The sequence below is a fragment of the Cervus canadensis genome, chromosome 22, assembly GCF_019320065.1.
Source record: "Cervus canadensis isolate Bull #8, Minnesota chromosome 22, ASM1932006v1, whole genome shotgun sequence".
NCBI lineage: Eukaryota > Metazoa > Chordata > Mammalia > Artiodactyla > Cervidae > Cervus > Cervus canadensis.
Window position 1 is genome coordinate 49,108,893 of NC_057407.1, and position 6,455 is coordinate 49,115,347.

General features: G+C 43.0%; 1 non-coding gene across 1 annotated transcript; it reads right to left on the reverse strand.

The window, feature by feature from the left end:
• Positions 1-2,181: 2,181 nt before the first annotated feature.
• LOC122425223 lies at positions 2,182-2,330 on the reverse strand. The gene has a single exon (XR_006264767.1). It is a non-coding gene; the product is annotated as a small nucleolar RNA SNORA57 (small nucleolar RNA).
• Between the last annotated feature and the right edge of the window lie 4,125 nt (positions 2,331-6,455).

A 6,455-nucleotide genomic window follows, 5' to 3' on the forward strand; every position in this document is an offset into this window, starting at 1 on the left:
GGGGTGGAGAATGACAGGGGTAAAGGAGAGAGGGTCTCAATAAAGGAGTGTTTCTCAATGTCTGATGTATCTGAGTCATCATGGGTAATGGCATGTATGACTAGGGCACATGGTTAGAATTCGGTTGTTGATAATAACAACGAAACTCCGGGAGTCGGTGATGGACAGGGAGGCCTGGCGTGCTGCGATTCATGGGGTCGCAAAGAGTCGGACACGACTGAGAGACTGAACTGAACTGAACATATATTGGGCTCCTACTATGTTACAGACATTTTCTATATGAGTTCACTTAATCTCTACAGAATCATAGCAAGATAAAGAGAATTAACTTAGATTCCACAGTGAGCATGGGAACAGGATTTGAACTCAAGATTTGAACTCCTGCTTCTGGGCCAGGTTTTGGCTTTGCTCTGCTGATCCCCAAACAACATTAGAACCCAGATCTGGTGATGAGGCAGCAGGACTGAAAGGAAAGGACTAACATGAATGAAGAGCCAGAGGCCTATTAGAAGACACAGGGAGAGTCCTCCAGAGAATGAAGCATTGCTCACTCCATTCTTTTGTCTGAAGAGTAAATAATAACCGCATCTACACTTTGAAAGTGATAGCCAAGAAGTCAAGACAAAATAGGCATTCAGCCTGCGAAGGAGACACTGGGAATCCTAACATTAAGCCTTATGCCCTGGCTACTTTGTCTGAAAACCTGCCTTAAAGCCCAGAGAAATCAAGACTTTAATTTTTTATGGCTAACACAACAACAGCAGCTCCTACTGTTAATGACAGTCTGCAATTCTCACAGCAACTCTGGACTGGTCTCTCCTCAGCGCCAAAGTGAATCATTAAATTTGGAGACTCTCATTGTCAGGGTGAATAAGATCCAGCTTAAGCATCCTCACCCTGTTTTCTCTAAGTACCGATCAATGAGAATAACGGCAATGTGAAGAGTAGATAATATCTGACCAGCGCGGCTTGGCTGCATTGGAATTCATCTCCCACTGGAGGTGCTTAGACCTCATGTAGCTGCTTTCTGGTTAAAATCTGCCTCTTTTCTCTAGACAGAGCATGTGTGGGCTTCTCCTAGTTGGTTATAATCTGTGAGAAGAGGGCGGCTTGAATCTTTATTCTACATCTGGTGGAAAGGCCATGAACTTGAACTCCAAACATCCCAGCTCTTCTGCTCACAAGCAACGAGATCTTAGACGACTAATTTCCTCTCTTTCAGTCTTGGATTCCTCAAGTCCAAACAGGGATAACAATCCCTAATTCAATGGATTTCTATAAATATTAGAAGATTTATCTTTATATTTATAAATGCCTGGTCCTGATATTATTAGTCCTATGATTTTGGTCAAATATATTAGCTTTGAGTTAGGTTTTCTATTCATGACAGCCAAATGCATAGACAATATCAAAAGTGAATCTTTTCTGCATCTCCAAAATTATGAATATCTCCTTTCTGAAGAGTTTGGATTGAGCAGATACCTCGTTTCTTAAGATTTTGCCCCTTTGGTTAGTCATTAGCATTGAGCTCTGGGTATCTATTCTGAGTTCAGGCCCACAGTTTAAAAGTCCCCGAGTCCAGCTCACTCTGGCCACTTTGCTCCTCAAAAATGCCTGGTCTGCTCGGTGCTTGCCACTCTTCCCTGCAGCTGAGGAGCCCTCACCATTCCCGGTCGCCACTGGACCTTAGCACCTACCAGCTGAACACATCCTGTGTCTTCCTCTTACTTGATGTCCTTTAGAATGTCAGTTCCACGGGGTCAGAGGCTTCATCTCAACTCTTCATCACATGTCTCTGATGCTTAAGTGTTCATGTGATAGGTGCTCAGTGAATATTTGTTAAATGAATGGAAGAGAAAATGTCGGTGCTGGAGAGGAACTTGTAGGTCTAACGAAAAGCTATTTTTTAGCAAGAAAAATGGAAGCTCATAAAGGTTACATACTTACACAGAGTCAACTAGTATGTGGCACAGTGAGCCAGTGTCTGTTTATTGCTCACCAATCCCGATGGTCGTTGCATATTCAGCTTTGGAATATACAGCCAAATTACCAGTTACATATGTTTTTTCCTCCAAGTCTTCAAATTTATCATGACGTTATGCATGGAATTCCTAAAGATTCATTTCCAAAACAATAGCTTTATCATTATTCAGGCAGTTTTTTTTTTTTTTTTTTTTTGCTCTGTGTCCCGGCGCTTGAGGATAGAACCGGCGGATTGCTGGCCGCTGGTACCGAAGACATGACGCTGAGGGGGCCAGAGCCCGTTCCCTCTACCTCTGTACATCACGCGGATCGGGACTGCACGCCCGACCCCCGCCAAGAAAAGGAGGGTTCAGGCAGTTTTCAAAAAGAATAGTGAAGAAAGTAAGAACCTTCCAGAATTCCACAACCTATTGGTAATAATTATTAGCATTTTGGTAAGCCTCCTTTCTAGAAGCACAATATATATGAGTACATTTTAAATTTATATATAGTTACATAAAAATGATCTTGGGACACTAAGTGTTTTTGTAACTTCCTTTCCTTAACATGTCACAGATAGTTCTGTGTCAATAAATATATGTACATATTACCATTTTTTAATGGACATGTATTCCACTGTATAGATGCATCATGATTTATTTATGAAGGCTTGTTTATGCTTTTTGCTAGGAACTGTTAGAGGGTAATTAAACACTCATTCTCGGGACTTCCTTGGTGGTCCAGTGGTTAAGAATCTGCCTGCCAGTGCAGGGGATACAGGTTCAACCCCTGATCTAGGAACTAAGATCCACATGCCGGGGGGCAACCGAGCCCCCGTGCCACAACTACTGAGCCCAGTGCTGCACCTCCTGAAGCCCACATCCTAGACCCCATGCTCCACAAGAGCAGCCTCCGAAATCAGAAGCCCCTGCACCACAACTAGACAGGAGCTCATGCAGCAATGAAGACCCAGTGCAGTCAAAAGTAAATACATAAAAATTAAAAGCACAGAACAAAACTCATTCTCTCTTTTATTGCCAAATGTCAGCCTGGTGAGGTGAGTACTATTAGACCCATTTTACAGGTGAGGTCATTGGAAGTCTGAGCAGCTTTATGACTCCCCCAGTGGAGACGGTAAGTGGAGAGTAGAGATTTGGGCCACATCTCCAGATTCTAAAGCTCAGGCTCCGGACAACATGTAGGCAGACCATAAACTGAGTGCGATTGCTGCTGGGTCGGAAGCCTGCACAGCACGTTGGAGAGCACAGACGGGAAGAAGGGCGCCCACCAAGTAGGCAGGGTGTTTGGGAAGCTTCTAGTGGAGTCTGAAAAGTGACTACAATTTTTGTGGAAGGAATCTGCAGCAGAATGTATAGTATAGACACAGACTTAGGAGGGTACGCAGGATCCTGTTCCAGCTTGTTACAAAACTGTTTCTTTTCTTCATGAGTAACATTTACCAATCACATAGACAATCCTCAACAAAGGGAAAGGCTAGAGAAATTCTCTGCCTAATAGTTTCAAGTACCTTTATAAATTGCCCTGGGGGGACTTAGAGCTCAGTCAGTCTGGGAGGAACAGTATTGGTCAGTCACAGAGAGAAGGAAAAAAGCCATCAAAAGGGTTTCTGGAAGGTTAAATGGGTCACGGAGTAAGAAAGACCAGCATTCAGAGTTCTGAGACACACAGAGAATCATCACACCAGGCAACCAGGCACAGGGAGCCCTAATTCCCTCTGAAGCAGGAACCCATTCGATAGGTTCAAAACATATGTGTAACTTGCACACTGTAACCTCTAAAGGATTCAGTTCAGTTCAGTCGCTTAGTCGTGTCCGACTCTTTGAGACCCCATGAACTGCAGCACACCAGGCCTCCCTGTCCATCACCAACTCCAGGAGTCCACCCAAACCCATGTCCATTCAGTCGGTCATGCCATCCAACCATCTCATCCTCTGTCGTCCCCTTCTCTTCCTGCCCTCAATCTTTCCCAGCATCAGGGTCTTTTCAAATGAGTCAGCTCTTCATGTCAGGTGGCCAAAGTATTGGAGTTTCAGCTTCAAAGTCAGTCCTACCAATGAATACCCAGGACTGATCTCCTTTAGGATGGACTGGTTGGATCTCCCTGAGGTCCAAGGGACTCTCAAGAGTCTTCTCCAACACCACAGTTCAAAAGCATCAATTCTTCTGTGCTCAGCTTTCTTTATAGTCCAATTCTCACATCCATACATGACCACTGGAAAAACCATAGCCTTAACTAGACGAACCTTTGTTGGCAAAGTAATGTCTCTGCATTTTAATATGCTGTCTAGGTTGGTCATAACTTTCCTTCCAAGGAGTAAGCATCTTTTAATTTCATGGCTGCAGTCACCATCTGCAGTGATTTTGGAGCCCCCCAAAATAAAGTCAGCCACTGTTTCCGTTGTTTCCCCATCTAATTGCCATGAAGTGATGGGACCGGATGCTATGATCTTAGTTTTCTGAATGTTGAGCTTTAAGCCAACTTTTTCACTCTCCTCTTTCACTTTCATCAAGAGGCTCTTCAGTTCCTCTTCACTTTCTGCCATAAGGGTGGTGTCATCTGCATATCTGAGGTTATTGATATTTCTCCTGGCAGTCTTGATTGCAGCTTGTGCTTCCTCCAGTCCAGCGTTTCTCATGATGTACTCTGCATATAACTTAAATAAGCAGGGTGACAATATACAGCCTTGAAGTACTCCTTGTCCTATTTGGAACCAGAATATTCAATTTGTGCTCTGTTGATCATGATGTATCTTGGGTTTTTTTGTGTGTGTGTTTTAGATTTATTTTTAATTGGAGTAATATAATGTGCTTCCTGGGGCTTCCCAGGTGGCACAGCAGTAAAGAATCCACCTGCCAATGTAAGAGACACGGGTTCGATCCCTGGGTTGGGAAGATACCCTGGAGTAGGAAATGGCTACCCACTGCAGTATTCTTGCCTGGGAAATCCCAAGGACAGAGGAACCTGGCAGACTACAGTCCATGGGGTCACAGAGTTGGACACAACTGAGCCACTGAGCATACATGAATAATTGCTTTACAATACTGTGTTATGTAAGTTTCTGCTTTGACTTCCCGAGAAGTGAGCAGTAAGACTGATGTTGTAAAACACAGAATGGGAAGTCCAGCAAAAACACCTAATAGTTCCTGTTCTTTATCCATAAAGCTTTGCACTTATTTTGAAATATGTTCTAAAAGCTTGTAGAGTCATGCTGTGGGCAAATGAATCTCAAAAATTCTCTTTACAGTGTTTTCCAGGGAGGGTTTATATTACTGCTTTGTCCTTCTGCCTTTTGTAACCCTCTGTGTTCCTCTAATAACTCACTTGGCAGCCCTAAGCCATCCATCAGGCACTTGACAATTGGCCTGGAAAAGATGACTCAGGGCTTAGCTTTAAATGCCACTTTCTTCCTCCATAGCCAAGGCAGACTTAACCATAGAGCCTGGACTTAGGAAACATACCTATGTTTCATCTGTCTTTATTCTTGCAGAGATGGCCAGGAAAATGGGGATTCTGTCTCCTCAGTTAATAATGATAACTTATCTGTTGCAGGGTTTAGTGAGATGGTATCAATGGAGTTGTTATTCAATAGACTTGGAGGTGGTTGTTGTTTACACCATATTCTCCTGTTTCCTTCTTTAAATGTAAGTTGCTAAAATGTCCCATGTCTACCAAGCAATGGCTGAGAACATCGAGGAAACCCAGGCTGGCTAGTAACTCTACTGTGTGGAATCACTGAGTTCCTTAGAATGCAGTTAGAGTTGCTAATGTATACAATGAGATGAACACCAGATTTTAAGTAAGATTCCCCCCTAGTTTACCATTTGCTTATCCTCAAAGCTCCCTCCCCACCCTCCTGATATGTGAGTGACCATGTCTTGTTGCGTCTACGTCTTACATGGTCTTGGAGTAAGGAGTTATTATTCAACTTTAGATATTTGAGATAATTATAAACTAAGGTAGAGATGTTTACATAAATGAAGTCCTTATTTTATTCACTGATTTATTTATCAACAGTTGCTGAGAACTGCTATGTAGCAGGCACTTTATGGTTCCAGCATATTTCCTGACCCAAAGGAAAAATCCAGCTTTGTGAGGATAGCAGAACTGGGACAAAGAGTAACCCCTGTGTATGACCAGCAGGCTGTAGGAGCCAGAGGAAGAATGAGTTAATTCGGCTGAGAAGCAAGGGGGAAGATTCCCCAAAGGAAAGCAAAATTATCAATAACGCGGTAAGGTAACATAGTAGCTTTTCAAAAGGAGCAGAAGAAGGTCATTCTTGGCATCTTAAGATGAGTATACTTCTCTGCTTATATTTTCTGTGACTACTTTATTATTATTACTTTGAGGCTTTGAGGGGTAGTGAAGGGACCTGGAATTGTCACCATCAATTCTCGCAATTCTTTCTCATTGAATTTGTCTTAGTTATTGTCCTGATATAACCCAATTCTCACTCAAAATTCCCTTCCTTCCA